The sequence below is a fragment of the Pristis pectinata genome, chromosome 12, assembly GCF_009764475.1.
Source record: "Pristis pectinata isolate sPriPec2 chromosome 12, sPriPec2.1.pri, whole genome shotgun sequence".
Classification (NCBI taxonomy): Eukaryota; Metazoa; Chordata; class Chondrichthyes; order Rhinopristiformes; family Pristidae; genus Pristis; species Pristis pectinata.
This window is the reverse complement of record NC_067416.1, coordinates 47,144,277-47,166,115: the sequence shown is the minus strand read 5'-3', so window position 1 is coordinate 47,166,115 and position 21,839 is coordinate 47,144,277. Positions and strand designations below refer to the sequence as shown.

The window sequence follows — 21,839 nt, the reverse complement described above, 5'->3', positions numbered from 1 at the left end:
CCAAGGCCAGTAAATATTTCTTAAGGGAATACACAGCGTGCTTTGCTTTCCATTGTTGCAGCATGCCTTCCACCTCCTTGTTTTCCATATACAAACTTACATTGTATTGGATTGGTTTCTGCTTTCCTCACAAATTTCTCTTGTCTTTTAGGAATATCTACTGCTTCTAACATTTGAGCATTTTACAACTAATTTCTTTTACCCTCTACAACTGAGCGCTTGACACCTTACAATATTTGCCAGAATTTTGCCCATTCTTAAGACGTTGATACCCCTGATATGTTTACGTATCTTGCAATGCTGCCAGCTTTGTGGCCATCGATTATCTCTACCTCTCTAACCTACGTGCCGAGCCGTTAATACCTGCGGTGAAGATTTCTAAACATGGTGAGTGGGCCACACCAAGCAGGACCCTACATTGTTCTGAGTCAGTGATCAGACATCTGCCTACGGGCATTGCTGATACTAAACTAACTTAAAAGTACATCTGGCTCATAATGGCCCAATACTAGAATGATAAATTGATTTCTGCTGCGATTCAGCCTGCTGGCACGAGAATAACCACAAATGATGTTGTTCTTGTAGGTCAGATAATTCCTGATCTTCACCCGCACATTGAAATGCCGAAGTCAGGAACAAGCAGCAAATCTGATGCCGGGGCATCGGAACTCCCGCTTCGCCCTGCATTAGCAAACACAGTGTCCATCTGTTCAATTGGACTATATTCACTGAACGTCATAGTTTAGAAATAGAAGCATAAGTTTTCAGTCCGCGTGCCTTCGCCAGCATTCATTGAGATTATGGGGGAGTGTTTAGACTTAGTTGCACTTTCCTGCAATAAACCCACATCCCGCGAGTCTCCGAGTACATAAAAATCGACCCATCTCGTTCTTTAATGCACTGTGCAGCCCTCACTTGTAAATAAATAAAATAAACATGAGTTTCTCATTTCTGCTTTGAATGGTCAACGTCTTTATTTTGAGGTTATGGTCTCTCGAATTGGAAACTGAAACCAAAGGAAGCATCGCCTCTTAATATCCACGATCAAACCCATCAGAATGGATCATCTCCTATGTTGCCAAAGTCAAGATAATATAGGCCCAGAGTGTTTAATCTTTTCTCATGGGATAAACCCTTCCGATGAATCAATCTTCTGGACTTGCATACCCTCCATCCTTCCTTGGATATAGAGAACAGATCTGTGCACAATATTCTACCAGGGCTGTTTATAGTAGTTCTCAAATACCCTTGCGTATAAGATATATACATGTTTTTGTTAAAGTAATCTAAAACTGTTTTATTAATTTCTGGTAATGTTGGAGTTTTAAATGAATTTTGGTAAATCTTATTTTTAATGTTTACAACAATAATATTTGTCATTATTTTAATTAATTTAACTGATTTTAAATGTTCAGCGGAAATATTTAAAAGGGCTTTAGGATATTTGATCTTTCAATAGACATCAGGATAATACTGGGTTTGGCTATCACAGCTGAGACCGAGTTTCCAGTGGCTGTCCATTACAGTTCGTAGTTTAACCATACCACCCAGGCCTTGAGCTCAGTCGTATACACAAAGTTGAAAAACTCAGTGCGGCCACAACACATACGAGCACGTTTGGGGCAGTTGGGGGTAAGACGGCAAGTCTCCTTTATTTGTATTTATTTCACCAATTCAGGATCTCACGGGAATGTCACCGGGCATCGCTTAACAGCAAACGCCATGGGTTAATAAAACAAGTATTCTAAAAAGCAGAACTAGAAAAGGAACATGCAAGGGATGTCAGGGAGGGCAAAAGGAGGATATAGAGCGGAAGGACGGGCCCGTGCAAGCTTTATATTCTGGGATAAAAATGTTCACAGATAGTATTTACCTCGTAACTCGTGTGTGACATTATGCACAGGTGTCATTGGAGAGACTGAACACCTCTTCAGATGGTACAAGACAGCAGACGATGGTCTGAAGTACATAAATAATGAGAGATGAGCAGCAAAAGAACGCCGCATTCACGGGTGATCAGAACAAGTGCACGAATAAGTGTTTCAATTGCAGTTCAATTGAGATGGAGACAGACGCAGAAGGTAACTAACATGAAAGGACAACGAAGATGAATGTCTGATTCTGTTTCCACAAGTTACGGGGATTAAGGATGGTTTACAGGACAATGATTTTCTTTCTGGGGCGGGGAAGCGACCCTGAAGTCGAAGGTTTAGGTCTTCCCAATACTCATGAAAAATGGATGCAGGATAAGCAGCGTCAGAAACAAAATGGAGAGTGGAGGACAGTGCGAGAATTAAATTCACTATTTACGTGGAATTTGGTGTTTCCATATGAAACCAGCAAGGAGGCAGCATGTATTTAGAAAGTAGGTGAGGCACTGGAAAATATTCCCTCGGGAAACGGTCAAGTAATCATCCGGCAGTTGGAACAGGCATTATTTCAGGACATTTTCTGATTACCCTTTGGATAAGCAAAGGAGACACGAGAAAACCACAATCTTCGGTGCAATTATTTAACGTGAATTCTGATTTTTATCGACCTTTATTTGCAAAACTCTGGTGAGAGATACCTCGTGCACGAATGAGACACACTAATCTTTCTTTTCAAACTTTTTATTAGTTTTCAAATTAATATAGGTTCATATATAAAATCAATGTTTCTACATTGATTTTAATCTTTCTACATTGTTTCTACATTGTTTCTACATAATGTTTCTACATTGATTCAAAGAGATCAGGAGAACAATCATGGCATAGGTAATCATAAAGAACAATAAAATATAAAAAAAATCCTTCGATCTCTTAGTAAATGAATATAACATAAAATAAATAAAAGGATTTCTTATCAATATATTAAAAATAAAGGGAAAAAATCCCAAATCAATAAGAAAAATTATAAGCAATATATCAAACCAAACTAAACAGAAATATTTCAAAAACAACACAAGAAAAGAAGAAAAAAAAGACTGGACTAAAATTTCTCAGTAGAAACAGAGCAATATTATATCGTCAACTACGTTCCTCTAAATTGGAGGATTGTTGAAAGGGAATCTATATCATGTGAAAATACTGAATAAATGGACTCCAAATATCATCAAATTTGAGCGAAGGATCAACAGTACCATTCCGATTTTTTTCCAAGTTTAAACATGATATAGTTTGAGAGAACCATTGAAACAGTAGTAGGGGATATTGGATCCTTCCATTTAAGCAAAATGGATCGTTTTGGCCATTACTGTAACAAACGCAAACATATCGTAAGCGGAAGCAGATAAATGGCCACAGTCTATCCTTGGTCATCCAAAAATTGCAGTGATAGGGTGAAGTAGTAAATCAATATTCAATACCGTTGAGATAATGTTAAAAATGTCTTTCTAATATTTTTCCAAAAGAGGACAGGACCAAAGAAATATGTGTCAAAGAAGCCACATTCGATTTATATCTGTCACATATAGGATTTGTAAGGCTATAAAAATGGGCTATCTTATTATCTGACATATGGGTCCTGTGGACTACTTAAACTGTATCAAAGAGTGTCTGGCACACATTGGAGCGATGGGTAAGCCTAGTAATTTCTTGGGTAGGGATATGTTCGGCACAGCTTTGTGGGCCGAAGGGACTGAATTGTGCTGAAGTTTTTCTATGTTTCTATTTCATTGTAAGTAAAGATGTCTGGAGTTCACTTTCCCATTCATTCTCAATTTTGTCCAGTGATTCCGGACGTATTTTCATCATTAAATCATAGATTATTGCTATCAAGCCCTTCTGATAAGGATAAAGACCTAAAATGTTTCCGGAATTTCAGTTTTGTAAGGTGTCGGAAAAGAAGGTTAAATCACCATTGTATGACATCAAAGGATACCTCTGGTAATTTAATTGATAGTTTCAATGGTGCATGATCAGAAATCGCAATTGCATCGTATTTACAGACGTAGTAAGTGGAGCTAGTCTAGCATCAATAAAAAAAATCAATCCTCGAGTAATTATGGTAGACATGAGAAAAGAATGAAAATTCTTTCTCATATGGTTGTAGAAATCTCTGAACACCTAACATTCCGGATTCAACTGAGAAGGAGTTAATAAAGACAGCGGATTTGTTTGGAAGTGCAGAATTTGACACAGATCTATCCATCGTAGGGTTTAGGCAGCAGTTGAAATCTCAACCCATTATCAAAGTGTATTCATTTAAATTAGGAAAAAATGCAAACAGATGTTTAACAAATGCAGGGTGATCTAGGTTGGGTGCATAAGCATTAACCATAACGACTTTTTTATTATGAAGTAGACCAGTCATTAATAAAAATCTACCATTTGTGCTGATATTGTCTCATGATAGACAAACGAAATTGAGGAGTCTATAAACATAGATTCCTTTCACTTGTGCTTGTGAATTTCAATGGAACTGTTGACCCCTACAAAATCTATATAAAAGTTGATTATCCTTCTTCCTGATGTGAGTCTCCTGAGCAAAAATGACCTAAGCATTTAAGCTGTGAAAATCTTTATAGATCTTCCTGCGCTTGACCGGATTTTTAAGCCATTAACATTCCATGAAATAAAATGAATATCCTTATCCATTTTAACAGATTAAAAAACATTTGGTATGTAGAGGGTTAATCTTGCTATACGCGAGTCTCACCAGCAGGAAGAAGTAAAAAAAAAGTTCAAAGAGGAAGGGCATATCACGACAAATCTGAAAACTTTGTAGTTTAGTCCACAAGGAAAAAAAAACTGATAACAGCCCCACCCCCTCCCCCAACAGCCCGAAAACTGGCCAATAGGCAGCCAGAAAGCTAATCTATATTTGAACTAACCCCAGATATATTGGTGCCAGTAGTCCACGTTACAGAAAATATATAAACCACCCATGTTTAGTCTAAAAGCTATCGTCATAGTCAAAACAAAGTTATCGAACTAACAATCACAGTTGTGAGATTAAAACAGAGCCAAGCGGCGTTAACAGTCGACATTTAGAAGGTACAGTTTCATAGTTATTACTAAAAGAAAGCAAACGATCAGTCATTTTGTTAATTTCTTAATTATTATTAAAACAAAATATTAAACATATTAAAAGAAGGAAAAGAAATGGTTTAAGTCTAAAAGTTAATTGATAATAAGGCAAGTAGGCAGTAAATCAAAGGAAAAACACTGTGTCTCTTCTCATCTCTGAACTTCTAAAATTAAAAGCTAGTTCATAAGAAATTATTCGGCCTCTTGGACAGATGTAAACCATTTGCGAGATTTATCAGGGAGTGTAATTCTCAACCTTGCTGGGAATAATAATGCAGGCTGATAATTGCTTTGATAGAGATGAGCCGTAATTGGTTCTTAGGTCAGCCTTACTTTCATAACTTCTGGGGTGTAATCTTCAACTATTCGAAACTTCCATTGTTTAAATTGAATCATTCCACTCCACGAGCGGTACGAATCAAGAGTTCCTTGATGTTGACATAATGAAATCTCAATATTACTGGCCGAGGATTTGGTCTGGAGCAGGTTTGGATCTTAATGCATTGTGAGATCTGTCGAGAATGGGTTGAAGCGGGAACATTTCGGCACCAAACACATAGACCAGAAGTTTAGAAAAGAATTCCGTAGGGTTACCAGTCTCGGTGTTCTCTGGAAAAAAAAACAAGATTCTTAAATTTTTCCTCTTGCTGCGTCCTTCCAGGTCGATGATCATCTGTTGTTGCTTTTCCAGGTTTTTATTGATCGTAATTAAGGCTGTTTCAAGTGAGTGCAGTTTGGCATCTCGCTCTTTACCAGATTGGTCGAGTTCAGCAATTAGTTGCCTTTGTTTGGCGTTTTCCTGTCTTTAAAGTCCGTTCAAATGGACTTCAATTCGGCAAAGCTTCGATCGAACTGTCTATGCAGATTAGAAATAACTTCCAAAGTAGGTTGATCTCCATTACCTTTACCATAAGCTGACGCTTTAATATCTGGTGTTCATTTCAACAGTTAAAAATCAAAATTTAGCTTGTGCCAGTATTGTGAAAGAATTATTAAAGATGGTAAATAGAAGGTTAAAAAGTGATTGGACCAAAGCCAAATTATAACTTATTCCATAGAGCGCCACCAATAAACTCCGCACTAATCTAATGAGTTCTCAAATCTGATCTACCATGAACAGCAAGGATCTGTGTAACCTGATAAATTCCCTGGAGATTGCCCAATCACAGGACTCTCCGCCTCAATCAACGTTTGTGAAAAGCGAGAGAATGGAAGTGTACCACACATCAGGGAAATTAATGCATGAAACTGAATCATCTATTTCCTCTGAATTGCAAAGATAAAAGTAGATATCGGGAAGCCAGGAGGTTTTCATTCTGCATGTATTGCAATGTAAGGCTACATACAGGATAAAACGCCATCTTCTGGCTATTCAATAACTTGCTAATATCTCTGAAGTATTTGAAAATTACTACAAGATCAAAACCCGTTTAATGTTTTCGGTTGCTGATCACAATTTTCTCGGATGATGAGGTTCGTGAAATATCTCAGCAGTTGAAGCATAATCTGCAGGGTGACGACGGTTTGTAATAAAAATGAAAGTGACCGATTCGTAAGCTCTAAAAGCTGTGAATTTAACTTCACAAGACAACACTTCCATATTATTAGCCAGTAAATCACGGAGAATTAGACGCAGTATTTAAAACTGTCGGTTAGAAAGAGTGACACATGAACGTAGGTTTACCGCGAGATTTACTTTACTTCTGACCAAATTCGTCGGGAGGGACGGATCTCAAACCAAACAGCTAAAGGTGGTCCCCTTCTCCCAGTCCTCTGCCGTCACGTTTAGTTTGCTGGCATCTGAGCTGGAGCCGCTTTCCTTATAGGTGTCAGGTTGGATGGCGTATCACGAATCCAAAAGTATGTCATTGGCCATCCAGCCGATGTATATATCTTCCAGGTAAAAACCGGTGGCTTGGCAAAGTAGGGTCCCTGCTTTCTCCGCTTGAATCTCATCCGATGATGGGTGCAGTAAGTACTTTTCGGACGTTGCATTTCAGCAACTGGACAGAGAGCAAAATCTGTTAAACTTGTTCTGTCTGTGACCTGAACTTTATTCTGTCTCTTCACGGGTCTCAGCTGAGGTCAATTAACTCAACGTGAATATCAATGAACTCAACAAATGAGATCAGCATTCTGATACAGCGCTTGCACGCTTGCCAAATAAATAAGAGTTGTATATACCCTCTTGTCAATAAAATTATCGTTCAGAATTTTGCAGTTGCATTTCTGGGTAAGTGTTTATTATTATCCTACGCAACCAGATGTGTTTTCAATATTCTTTTCTATTTGGGTTGCGGTCTAGCATTATATGTTGAACGCAGACCAACAGCTGAAGGACGATTCAATTTTTCATTCTATTGACTAGATGATGACTGGCAATGTCCCGAAGTTTATTTTATGGACAATGTGGTGGTCTCTGATCGACGGTTAATTGCGCTTACCCTTGGAATTTTTGGTGGAGACTTTCACTGGTGTTGGCAGTTCACTGTCTTCTACGAGACATAGGTATTCAACCCCACTGTTCCAATCCTCCACGCTGACCTTCAGCTTGCTGACGATGGCGGATTTACTTTTCCTGCACTCAGGACCATGGGTATCTACTCCTTCCATTCTTAGATGCCTCGCAACACGCCAGGAGACTTTGACGTTTTGTAAATCGGCGTAAATCACTTCACAAACAATGGTTGCTCTCGGAAGCATCCAGATCTCTTCAAAGGATGGTTTATGTATGGAGGCAGTAAGGTCAGTCTCACTGCAATCCTCTGGAAACAAAAGAGAGAAATTATTATTTTCAAATTGCCATGTTCAAGCTGCGGATAATAACAATTTCAACCAGGTTAAGATAAACTAATAGTTCCGCTTACTGTATTTTCTCCGATTATTTCTTCTTAGCCAGTAATGCACACCCGCCTTAATAGCTCGGATCCTCTGTCTTCGTTGGATGATTTACTCAATAATATTTCCACTCATTAATACCACAATGCAGGAATTATGTTGACATAACTGTAACTGTCACTAATTTCCCCCGTTCCTCGGATGCAAACGTTCACCCATTCGATTGACTAAAGATCCAAGGCAAATGTTATCCGTAGCCTGAACGTGGCTGCCTCTAAGGTGCTTCACATAAAATGGCCAAATCGTTTCCCTCTTACAATCCATGGTTTTATTCTAAAACCAGATTGTCCGGCTGGGACACATAAGCGGAAAGTTACACTCAGTGTCAACCATTACCTCCGTTATGAATGGAGTATAATGCGCTTTGAAAAATAAATCAAAAGCATAAAATAACTTCTAAAAAAGAGTGCCATTGTTTGGTTGACATTCAGTGCACCATCATTTTACAGAACTGACATTCTTCTGTCCAATATTTCCCGAAATATTTCGTGGAAGTGATTGCACCAGAAATATGAAAACGTGCCTTTAATTTCAAATTGAAACGGTTTCTATATCTTATATTTCTATAAAATGTAATGGAGTGAACATATTTCTGGTGAGTTCTTACTGAATGGATACTCTAAAATTATCGAAACCTTCTGCAATTTATTTACCTATAAAAATAACTTTAATATCCAAAGCATTCCATAAAGTACAATAGGATTTAATTTTTTTACACTAAAATTTGCCCAAGTCATTCCATGATGCCAATCCGACAGAGGACAATGTGGAGCAAAGTGTTTATGGGGCAATGAGGATAACTTCCTTTTTCGTTCGGGTATGAACAGGTAATGAGATCCCTGATTCAGCTGCATTAATTGACATCAATCCTTAAATGCCATAGCACACATCATAAGATCTGTTGTATTAGATTTGCATATATTTTGATTTCCAAATACTGCTCCTCCTTGATGATGATGGTCGAGGTGTTGGAAGGTCGGTTGGATGGTGAGGGGCAGCAAATGTATTACCAAGTGAGAAATAAATGTGAGTCCTCCAAATGATTTAAACGCAAAGGACGGAGTGAAATAAATAACCGCAGAAAACGTATCCTGTGAATTGTATTATGTGGAATCATCCTATTATTAAAATATGCGCCTCAGTCTCCTTATAAAGAAGCAGCTCGCAAAATTACCTTAATATACATTTATTTTCTTGCAACTCCTTTAGCAGTGTGAGCCCCTAAAGATGCTTTATATATGCGGGCTGAAGTTACTCCAGGACAGCCACCACGAACGTCCCCTGAGTATGTGTCCAGAAGTGAACGCTCTTGCTAGGCCACCAGAAAATGCAATGATCAATAACCTATTTTGCAGAGATCGTGTTGCGTTCTATTCAATTCTTGCGTCAATGGAGTCACAGAGATGACTACTTCTACCAGAAAAGGGATATGGGCTCTCCTTGGTAACCTTGACGTCCGTGACCCAGTTTAACTTGCAAACATCCATAGTAAACTCAGCGAAGATCGAAGGTGAAAAAACTGGCCGGTGAAAGATGAATAATTTACTTTCAAAATAAACCGGTATTTGATGATTTTTTTTTTAAAAACATATTGTTACGGAACATGGATGCAGCTGGTATGACAAACATTTATTTACCATCCAGAATTGCCTTTGATAAAGTGAGTTGAATTCCTGAACTGTTGCAGTGTTTATGCTGAGTCAAAACCAGCACTGCTCTTGGGCAGCATGTAGAACTATGTGAAGATGAAGGAAAGACGATTAATTTCCAAGTGAGAATGTGATGCGCCTGGAAGAGAACATATGAGTAAAAGCATTCTTGTGTCTCCAAAGCCTTTGTCCATCTTGGTGGCTGGGGTTTCGGGGATACTGTCAGAGTAGTGTTGGTAAATCACAACAGTGCATTTTGTATATGTTACACGGTACAGCGGATCTTCGCCATTGGCGGAGGAAATCAGGGCTTATGGCCGGGAAGGCAGGAGCTAATAGGGTATCGCGGCGATCGGTACTGGGACCTCAGTTGCTCTCAGTCTATTTCAATGACTTGACTGTGCGGACTATGTGCAATATGTCCATGTTTGCTAAGAATACAAAGCAGGTGGCATTGTGGGCTGTGATGAGGATTCACAGCGACTTTAGTGGGATGTGGACAAGAAAATAAATGGACAAGTACTTAACAGAAAGAACATAAGGGGTCAAAGAGAGGCCATTGACTTTACTAGAAATGAGTAGAAAGATAGGGAATGCGGTAAATGGTCAAAACTGAGAAGTGTTTGTGCTCAGCGTGAAACGTTGAATGTTGAGTAGGTTGTTATAACTGTATTTCAGCAGATAGTTATTGCCTGAGACGTACGTGGTATAATTATTACTTGGCACTCGCAGACAATGTTGGAATAGCAAGCAGGCATGGACAGCCTCATTTGTTGAAGTGTTGTGAATATATTTGAACAATATGAATTCAGAATTGAATATCTGACCTTACTATGAAAAGAAGTGCATGAATGAAGTAGCTGAAGGTAGTTAGGCACAGCTCCGAGAATCACTTACGATGATGTAATGGTGCCTGGGTAATTAATCCTCATTATTTTGTTACGAACCAGCAAAAAAAAAAGAAACACACTGAGTCATGATTCAGTGTCGAGAACTATTTCATTAATCACTACTTATGATAATACGAAAAAAACAAAAGTAAAAATGTTAGTATGGAAGAAGTATAAATGTTAAACCTTGTTATTAACCCCCAAAACTAAACTCTTCGTGTGTGTGCAGCAAAGTCCCAAACTCCAAGTCCAGGAATGGTTATTAAAGTTCAGTTCAGCAAACCATAAGGTGAAACATGAGCAAAGGCTTCTTCAACAACCATTGTTGTCTGAAGATAAGACGTAGAAGTAGAGAACATTTAGAGAGTAATTACGAAATCCAAATGTTCCACGATGGAACCGAAACGACACTTTAGTGTTCACTCGGTAGTGACTTCCTCACCCCGAAAAACATCCGAATCGTGGTCGTCCACACAAATACCTGTTTCCTTCTACAGGTCAGCAACAAAGTGAACTCCAACGGATTACTTCCAATTTCCATCTGTGGATTTCAGTGGCAGACACAGATATTGTTTCTCATCCATCGATAGAGAAACTGGCAGGCTGGTGTCTCTCTCCCTTTTCTCTCTCTCTCTCTCTCTCTCTCTCTCTCTCTTCGACAGACTGATTTCTTCAACAACGTCATTACGTCTGCTACCTTCTGTTGACGTAAGCACGCCCCACACACACTCACACACACACAACTATCTCTTATCTTAAAAGGACATTTACTGAGTCAGTAACACCTCTCACCCAAGAAGAATTTTCCCAAGAAAAATTTTTACCGCACATATTGTTAGTAATGTTAATAATTATCATGCTTTACAATTACAGAATATCAGATTAGTAAAGATATATGTTTCCCATTTAACATCGAGAAAGACAATCATCAATCATGTTATCTTTGCCTTTAATGTGAGTTATCAAAGATCAAACTCTTGCAAAATTAAACTCCAGTTTAACAGCCTTTTGTTCTTGTTTTTGACTGGGCTCAGAAATACCAATGGGTTATGATCTGTATACACAGTCAATGGTTTCTGAGCAGTGCAAACATATACACTGAAATGTTGTAAGGCTAAAACTAGCACAGAAGGCTGTTAAAGTTGTGGTTCCAGCCATCGCACTGTTTTCCCATTGTCAATCGATTTCAGGTTTACCACATATGTGGTCCACGTTTGACCCAATGTTCTGATAAGTTTGGCCTTCTCATGGTCCTGGCGAAACCCAAATTTGGCATTAATGAGCACGTTGCTGGTGGGTAATTGCGGTTTGGCAATGATTTGGAATGCACTGACTGGTCGTTAATTAAATGGATTCGAATCGCCTTACTTTCGGGGGACAGGAATTGCCTCGCCAATTATTCACAATGCGGCGTCGGCTTCTGTGCTGTAATTGCATTGGACCAATTAGCTCTGGGCTCGAAGACACAAGAGACTCTAGATTCTGGAATCTGCAGCAACACACAAAAAGCTGAAGTAACTCAGCGGGTGATGCGGGGTTGAAGGATAGAAATGGGCAGGTAACTTTTCGGACGGAGATCCTTCACCTGGACTGGGCCAAAGCCCTTCAGAACTGTTTCCCTCGGTTGATACAGCCTGACCTGTTGTTTTCCTCCTGTTTCTTTGTGTGTGGAGCTATAGGCGCTTTTTGTTCCCCAGGGTAAGTTTTCATTACTGGAACAATTGTTGCTCGAGTACACTGTCTTCCTTGTGGAATGGGACAAAATGCTCCAAAGGACTATAGTTTATAAATATGACTTCGTATCGATATTCAAAGTACTACCTTTCAGTTTTCCCACAACACAGTCACAGTCTAGTCAGAACTTACTACTTCGTGGCCTGACCATCCCCTTGTTCACGGAGGTGTTCTTGCTACGTAAGGGTTGGATATCATTGAAACCCCGGCTATCACCAAGCGAAATGAAAAGCAAAACTCGCCAAAATTAGGATGAAAAAGTCCATAGAACCATAGAACCATCGAACAATACAGCACAACACAAGCCCTTCGGTCCACCATGTTGTGCAGACCTTTAAACGACGCCTAAGACTATCTGACCCCTTCCTTCCACATATCCCACAATTTAAATTCCTCCATATGCTTATCTAACAATATCTTGAACTTCACCAACATATCTGCCTCCACCACCACCCCAGGCAGCGTATTGCATTCATCAACCACTCTCTTGGTGAAAAACCACCCTCTGATATCTCCCTTGAACTTGCCACCCATTGCTTGAAAGCCATGACCTCTTGTATTGAGCATTGATGTCCTGGAAAAGTGGCGCTGGCTGTCCACTCTGTCTATTCCTCTTAATATTTTGTATACCTCTATCATGTCCCCCTCATCCTCCTTCTCTCCAATGAGTAAAGCCTTAGCTCTCTTAGTCTCTCCTCAGAATCCATACACACCAAACCAGGCAGCATCTTGGTAAATATCCACTGCACCCTTTCGAACGCTTCCACATCCTTCCTATAATGAGGCGACCAGAATTGGACACTGTATTCCAAGTGTGGTATAACCAGAGTTTTATAGAGCTCCATCATTACCTCGCAGCTCTTAAACTCGATCCCAAGACTTACGAAAGCTAACATCACAAAAGCTTTCTTAACTACCCTATCCACCAGTGGTAAAGGAACCATTAGGAAGGAGTGATTGAAATCAGTTTCAAATTTGAGAAGGAGAAGCTGATAACTGGTGCTTCGATATATCAGTGGAACAAAGGAAATTAGAGTTGCATTAGAGAGGTGCTGGTCAATATTGATTGGAGGGATGGCAGAGCAGAAATGGATGGAATTTCTACAAGAAATAAGGAAAATGCATGTTACAAGAAAAAAAGGTTTTGAAGGGAAAAAAGGCACGAATGTGGATAACGAGAGAGGGGTGAATGCTAAAATAAAAGCAAATGGGAGGGCATACAAGGAAGCAAAAATTAGTGGGAAAACATAAGACTGGGAAACTTTTAAAAACGTGCAGAAAGAAGCTAAGAAGGTCATTAGGAAAGAAAAGATGAATTATGAAAGAAAGTTGGGAGATAACATTCGAAAAATACTAAGTTTTTTTTAAAAAAGATAAGGAGTAAAAGAGAGACACGGGTTGATATAGGACCAATCGATAACGGTGCGGGAGAGATTATAACGGATTATAAAGAGATAGCAGACGAACTAAATGAGTATTTTGCATCGGTCTTCACTGTGGAGGACATCAGAAATATAGCAGATAGTCAGGGGTCTCAAGGAATGGAACTGAGTTCAGTTAAAACTACTAGAGAGAATGTGCAAAGAAAAGTAAATGGACTAAAGACTGATAAGTCTCCCGGCCGGATGAGGTGCATCCCCGGCTTCTGAACGAGGTGGCTTTAGAGATTGCAGAGGCACTGGTGATAATTTTCCAGGAATCGATAGACTCCGGCATGTTGCCGGAGGACTGGAAGGTCGCAAATGTGGTTCCGCTGTATAAACAGGTGGGAGGCAGCATTAAGGATATTACAATTCTATTAGTCTGACATCGGTGGTGGGAAAGTTATTAGAATTGATCCTCAAGGATGAGGTTATGGAATACCTCGAGGTGCAAGGCAAGATGCGTCCAAGCTAACATGGTTTCGTGAAGGGAAGATCCTGCCTGACCAACCTATTGGAGTTTGTTGAAGAAATCTCAGGAAGGGTGGATAAGGGAGGGGCGGTAGGTATTGTTTATTTACTCTTTCAAAAGGCCTTCGACAAGGTGCCGCACAAGAGACTGATTAATAAGATGAGAGGACATGAAATGACAGGTAGAATAACAGAATGGGTGGAACATTGTCTGTTTTGCAGAAAGCAAAGGGTGGGAATAAAATGATCCTGTTCTGGTTGGCTACTGGTTACTAGTGGTGTTCCGCAGGGGTCGGTGTTGGGGCCGCTTCGTTTTACTCTGTACATTAACGATTTGGATGATGGAGTAAATGATTTTGTGTCTAAGTTTGCAGATGACACTAGGATAGGTGGAGGAGTAGGGAGTATTGAGGAGAGAGGAAGGTTGCAGAGAGACCTAGATAGTTTAGGAGAATGAGCAAGTATATATGAGATGAATGTTGAGAAATATGCAGTTGTACACTCTGAAAACAGAAATAAACGGGCAGATTATTATCTAGAAGGGGAGACAATTCAAAGTACAGAAGTACAAAGGGAAGAGGGGTACTCGTGCAGGATACCCTAAATTTTAACCACCAGGTCGGATGGGCGGTAGGTAAGCGAATGTTATGTTAAAATTCATTTCGAGAGGTGTAATGCATAAAAGTAAGGAAGCGTTGATGAGTCTCTACAGGGCACTAGTGAGGTCTCATTTGGAACACTGTGTGCAATTTTGGACCCCATATCTTGGGAAGGATGGAGAGTGTTCAGAGGAGATTTACGAGGATGATTCCGGGAATGAAAGGGCTTACATATCATGAGCGTTTGTCGGCTCTTGGACTGTACCCACTGGAGTACAGAGAATGAGAGGGGACCACATAGGATAATTTAAATAGTTGAAAGGACTGAACAGAGTAGATGTGGCCAAGCTCTTTCCCTTGGTGGGTGAGTCCGGGACCATAGTGCACAATCTTAGAATTAGAGGGTACAGGTTTAAAACAGAGATGAGGAGAAGTTTCTTTAGCCAAAGGGTAGTGAATTTATGGAATACCTTGCCACGCACAGCAGTAAAGGCCAGATCATTGGAGGAGTTTAAGGAGGAGACAGATAGATATCTAATTAGTCAAGGTATCAAGGGATATGGGATAATGCCGGAAATTGGGGTTAGAATGGTTTCTTCCCTCATGGAGCAGACTACCCACCCCCCAATTTCTTTTTTTTCTTTTTCTCCTTTTCTTTGGAACAGACTCGATGGGCCGAATGGCCTACTTCTGCTCCCTTGTCTTATTTCATCTTGTGATCACCTGAAAGATAACGTTCAGTGATCTGTGCATATGAACCCCCAGATCCCGCTGCTCCTCCACACTACCCAGAATCCTGCCATTAACCTTGTACTCCTCCTTGGAGTTTGTCCTTCCAAGCTGTAACAACTCACACTTCTCTGCATTAAACTCCATCTGCCACTTCACAGCCCAGCTCTGCATCCTATCAACATCCCACTACAAGGTTCGACAGCCCTCCACACTATCGACAACAACATCGACCTTTGTGTCGTCTGCAAACTTGTTAACCCACCCTTTCTCCCCTTCATCCAAGTCATTAGTAAATATCACGAAAAGTAGAGGTCCCAGAACAGATCCTTGTGGGACACCACTAGTCACAGCCCTCCTATTTGAATGCACTCTCTCCACCATAACTCTCCACTTTCTATAGGCAAGCCAAGTCTGTATCCACATGGCCAAGCCTCCCTGGATCCCATGCCCTCTGACCCTCTGAAGAAGCCTACCATATGAAACCTTTTCAAATGCCTTACTAAAATCCAAGAAGACCAGATCAGTTGCTCTACCCTCATCTTCTTAGTCACTTCTAAAGAACTCCTTCAGGCGTGTGAGACATGATCTTCCCTTCACCAAGCCATGCTGGCTGTCCCTAATCAGTACACGATTCTCTAAATGCTCATAGATCCTGTCTCTTAGAATCCTTTCCAACAGCTTGCCCACCACAGACGTAAATCCCGTTGTTCTGTAATTCCCTAGACTATCCCTACTACCTTTTTCGTATACGGGGACAGCATTTGGCACCCTCCAATCTTCCAGTACCAATCCCATGGACAACGAGGACTCAACGATCCTAGCCAACGGTTCAGTAAACTCCTCCCTCGCCTCCCGAAGCAGCCTGAGGAAAATTCAGTCAGGTCCTGGGGACTTATTTGTCCTAATATTTTCTAACAGCTCCAACACATCCTCTCTTTTGATATCTACACGCTCTAGAACATTGACCTTACCAACACTGTCCTCAGCGTCATCAAGACCCCTGTCTCTCTAGTGAATACTGAAGAGAAGTATTCATTGAGAACCTCACCCACTTCCACAGCTTCCAGGCACGTCTTCCCACCTTTGTCTCAAATCAGCCCTACCTTTATACTTGTCATCCTTCTGCTCTTCACTTACGAGAAAAAAGCCTTGGAATTCTCCTTAACCCTCAACGCCAAAGCCTTTTCATGCCCCCTTCTTGCTCTCCTCAGCCCCTTATCAGTTCCTTCCTTGCTACTCTATATTCCCCACGAGCCCTATCTGATCATTGCTTCTTACACCTTATGTATCCTGCCTTCTTCTTCCTAACCAGTTGTTCCACCTCTCTTGACACACATGGTTCTTTCACCCTGCCATTCTTTCTCTGTCTCATCGGGACAAATTTATTCCTAACATCCTGCAAGAGATCCCGGAACATCGACCACATCTCCATGGTACATTTCTCTTCAAAATTGTCATCCCAATATACACACTCAGGTTCTAGCCTTATAGCCTTATAATTTGCCCTTCCCCAATTAAATATCATCCCATCCCCTTTGCTCCTATCCTTGTCCATGACAATGCTAAAGGTTATGGAGCGGTGGTCACTGTCACCCTGATACTCACCCACTGAGAGATCTGTCACCTGACCCGATTCATTACCTAATACTAGATCTAATATGGCATTCCCTCTAGTTGGCCTGTCAACATACTGTGGCAGGAATCCGTCCTGGACACACTTAACAAACTCTACCCCGTCCATGCCTTTGGCATTAAGCAGGTGCCAATCAATATTTGGGAAGTTGAAGTCGACCATAATAACAACCCTGTTATTCATGCACCTTTCGAAAATCTGCCTCCGAATCTGCATCTCAGTATCCCTGCTGCTACCGGAGAGCATATGGGATACTCCCAGTAGAATAAATGCTCTTTTCTTGTTCCTAACTTCCACCCATACTGACGCTGTAGAGGATCCTTCTACATTATCCACCCTATCTGCTGCTGTAATAGTATCCCTGACCAGCATCGCCACCCCTCCTCCTCTTCTCCTCCCTCCCTTTTCCTTTTAAAACACTGAAATCCAGGAATATTCAATATCCATTCCTGCCCTGGTGACAACCAAGTCTCTGCAAGAGCCACAATATCATAGTCCCATGTACTTATCCAAGCTCTCAGTTCATCACCCTTATACATGATACTTCTTACATTTAAGTAAATGCACGTTAGTCTGAAATTTTCCCCGTCTCTCGGAAGAATCATTATCATATGAACATTTTTATCTAGTTAGAAACAAAGGTTTAAAAAATGAACATATGCGAGATGAGTTCGCTCTCGTCAAATGGAATATGCTCCAAACAGACGTTATTCGGCTCTCCCTTGCGAAAGGTTTTAATTCTTAATGCACAATGCCTCACAAGAATTGGTTCCACCCATTGTTTCTCCAATCACTGAACAGTGCAATTTGAAAATTGTCTACAATCGCAAAGCTGCCCAGCAGTGAATTTATAAAAAAAATGGACTGGGTCCTCACTCCGATTTGCGCGCCACACACATTGAGGACTTATCATTAAATAATTTATTTCCTGCCTGTGAGTTATTAGTGCGCTAATTCATGTCCATGAATCATATTTCACCTTAACCTTAGAGTGTAATTACAAGTGTGATCCATCCATCGATGTTCGCGGATTTCATTCAAAAATCGCAAGGAGTTATGTTGTTATTGATCAATTACTGTCCACACATTAGTTACAGCTTTACATTACTGGGATCCTATAACTCGTAGAGCATATTAATATTTCCATACAGTTGCACTCCCCATATTCAACAGAAATCCCATTATATGTGTGGCATCTCAGTTGTTGTGTATACATGTTGTTCCACCGGACGATGTCGGAAGCCTGATCTCTACAGCCGCACGTTAAAATTCAATCTGCTCTTCCCGTGCCCGATTTCTGACCATTGTAGACTGTTGTTGGATTTTAGCTGTTAACTGGGATGTAGACAGCGGATTGCATGTGTGTATTTTGACCAGTTGGCCTGACCTTTGGGGGACCTGATGTTTTCCCTCACGGTGGGTTTTGAATGTTAGTGCGAGACGACACATGAGTATGTTGCACCCTTCTTCCACTCAGCTGCAGTCAAAAAGAGAAGTCTCTTCGTGCTGAAGGTCATGTCCTGTTGAAGCGCCGTGGGGAACCTGGCCGCTTTTGAGCGGAATGTGGCTCCGTCCTTATCCCCAGAAATCGATATTTCGTCGGAGTACAACCCTCTTATCAAGCAGGTGAGTGCAGCGGTGTTCTCAGCTTGAGTCTCCTCTGGAGAAAGGGGCAAGAGGCGGAGCTTTGGCTTCACTGGGTCGGCTGCCAGAGAAGGTTAATATTCCAAGAACTGCTTTTCGGAAACATGATTGAAATGAATCCCTGGGTACCCAACAGAACTTGTAGGAACTGTGGAGGAGGAAACAACGTCCTCTTTTCCACTTGATAAGGTTCCTAACTGAGAGCTGGTCTAATTATTTCAGACACCTGGGATCCAAAGACTCCTGGCCTATTGGATCCAAAATTGGCTGGTTCTGACACTGGACATCAAGTCTTTCACTGGAGGTGTACCACAGGGACTGGTGCTGAGACCTTTGTTGTTTATGATATATATTAACGACTTGACTATGAATATAGGAGGCATGACAGGAAATTTAGTGGTGCTGTGGATAGCAAGGAAGGCTTACAAAGGCTCTGACAGAATATTGATCAGATGGAAAGTTGGGCGGAACATGGTATATGGACTTTATTTCCGAAAAATGCGAATTGATGCATTTGAGAGTTCAAAATGGTCTATGTCGTTTACAGTAATTGGCAGGGCATTAAGGAATGCTGATGGACAAATATACCTTGGGATTCAAGTCCATGGTGGCAACACATGCAGATCGGGTGGTAAAGAAGGAATATGGCATGCTTGCCTTCTTAGGTCAAGGCTTAGAAAATAAACGTTTGGAAGTTATGTTGCAACTGTTCAAGATACACGTTAAGCTGTGCTACGACTATAATGAGCAGTTCTGGTCGCCACACTATGGGAAAGATGTGACTGCGCTGCAGAGAGTGCATATTAGATTAACCAGTATGTTAACTGGATTGGAGAACTTCCGTTAGAGCGAGGGATTGGATAGGTTGGGCTTGTTTTCTCTGGAGTGAAGGAGGCTGAGATGTGACCTGATATATGATTTATATATCATATATAAAATCATATATATGACCTGATAAAATCATATGTATATATGATGTGATATATATATATCACATATATGATTGTATATAATATATATAAGGTATTACGACAGAGACAGAGACTGCATGTATGTAATATACACACACACACACACGCGCGCGTGCGCGCGCGCGATTTTATCAGGTCACATCTCAGCCTATAATATATATATGGCAGATTGTCAAAATATTTTCCCCATGGTAGGGATATCAAAAACACGAGGATATAGTTTTAAGTTTAAGAAGATTTTTTAGAGGGGATGTTCTTGAAAAAAAGTACACAGAGAGTAGCTGATATCTGAAACGCTCTAGCAGAAGGGTTGGTGGGGACAGCTGTAATCACTACGTTTTAGAGGCATTCCGACACACAATGAAACATGCAAAACAAAGAAGGAAACTTTTCTGCCACCAGGCAAGTAGAATTAGTGTAGATGGACTAAAAGTTCGGCATGGTCGTCCTAGGGCGAATGGCCCGTTTTTGTGCTGTATGATTCTATGTCTATTACTGGAGTGGGGCGGCACAATGGCTCATATATTAAAGTTGCTGCCGCAAAGCTCCAGAAACCCTGGTACGATCACAAATTAGGATGCGGGAATTTACACGATTGAGGTGTGATAGCGTGGGTTTCCTCCAGGTGCTCCGGTTTCCACATCGCAAAGACAAGCCAATGGCTGGCTTAACTGGCGACTGTAAATTATCCTACGTGTGAAGGTGAATGGTAGAATCTGAGGGGGGGGGGGTGGGGGGGCGTAGGGTGGATTTGGTGGCATTGTGGAGGAAACAAAATAGAATTGGTGTCCAATTAATGTAAATGGGTGCTTGATGACCGGATCAGACTCAGTGGACTCAATGCTGTAAGACTCAATGACTAACATTTACCTATAGCTGCACCGACTGTGAAAAAATCCCACTTTCGCCCTCAACAAGAAAATATAATCACCCTTGCTCCACCCCTCGTAACTTCATGCCCGTTTCCCTCTGCACCCTGCTGCCTGACATACAGTAGTTTATGTTGCTTTTGCAACATCTACATGGTTTTGCATTTGTATTGTTGCTGCTGTGCCCACCTTTTGTCTTTCCTGCCCGCTTTGATACCAGAGCGACTGATTTTCTCTCACCGAGCTTGTGTATTCCATCCAGCTGTCCGATTCCGCCACGTTGCTGGTCAAGCGGCCGACTGTCAGATACTGGTAACTGGTCTTTGTTGCTTGTTCGATCTGAACACCGACAACCCTTTCCTTTCCACCCACTGTACAAAAGATGGAAACCTCAATCGGGGTTGTGGAGTTCACTTCACACACCAGGGTGGCAGTTTTGTTGATCCAGATTTCTTCAACGCTCAGATCTCTGAGAATTATTGCGTGTTCTGGAATCCACAATTGAGACAATGACTTACTGCTGACCAACCAGAAATTTAGTAATGATTCAACTTCATAAAAAGTCATTACATGCTAAGACGTCAACGTGGCCCAGATTCGTTCTTAGAGTGTTTAATTCACCTATCACCTTTTGATTCTAGATTAGAGTTCTAATGACGTGGCCGTGCCTAAGGTACGGATTGTTGGGTATTCACCAGGCAACGTAGAGAAAGCAGGCAGACCGTGCAGGATTCGCCTGTGGTCATTCCCATCAGCAACAAGTTTACAGCTTTGGATACTGTTGGAGGAAGTTCTATCAGGGCACAGCAGCAGCAGCAGCATGTCGGAGACACTGTTACCGCCTCAGAGGCTCTGCAGGGAAGGATGAAGTCAGGCAGAGCAATAGCGATTGCAGAGAGGAGATTCTGTAGCCACAACAGAGACACAAGAATGGTGTGTTGCCGACCGGCTGCCATGGTCGAGGACGTCTTAGAGCCGCTGCAGAACATTCTCAAGGAGGAGGGTGAGCAGCCAGAGATCGTGGTGCACATTGGCACAAACGACGTAGTTAGAAAGGGAGAAGGGGTCCTGCGCATTGAGTATAGGGAGCTAGGAAAGAAGATGAAAAGCTTCCAGTGTCACGTGCTAGTCAGGGCATGAATAGAAGATAGAACAGATGAATGTGTGGCTGAGGATCTGCAGCGGGGGCAGGGTTTCTGGTTCTTGGATCATTGGAACCTGTTCTGCGACAGGGCGACCTGTACAAGAGGGACATATTGCATCTTAAGTGGAAGGTAAGCAACATCCTGGCGGGTAGGTTTCCTGTTGCTTCGCAGGAG

At 41.3% G+C, this 21,839-nt stretch overlaps 1 pseudogene; it reads right to left on the bottom strand.

Annotated features, from left to right (window-relative positions):
• Positions 1–6,635: 6,635 nt before the first annotated feature.
• LOC127576968 (Ig heavy chain C region-like) lies at positions 6,636–21,476 on the bottom strand (annotated as a pseudogene).
• Positions 21,477–21,839: the final 363 nt, after the last annotated feature.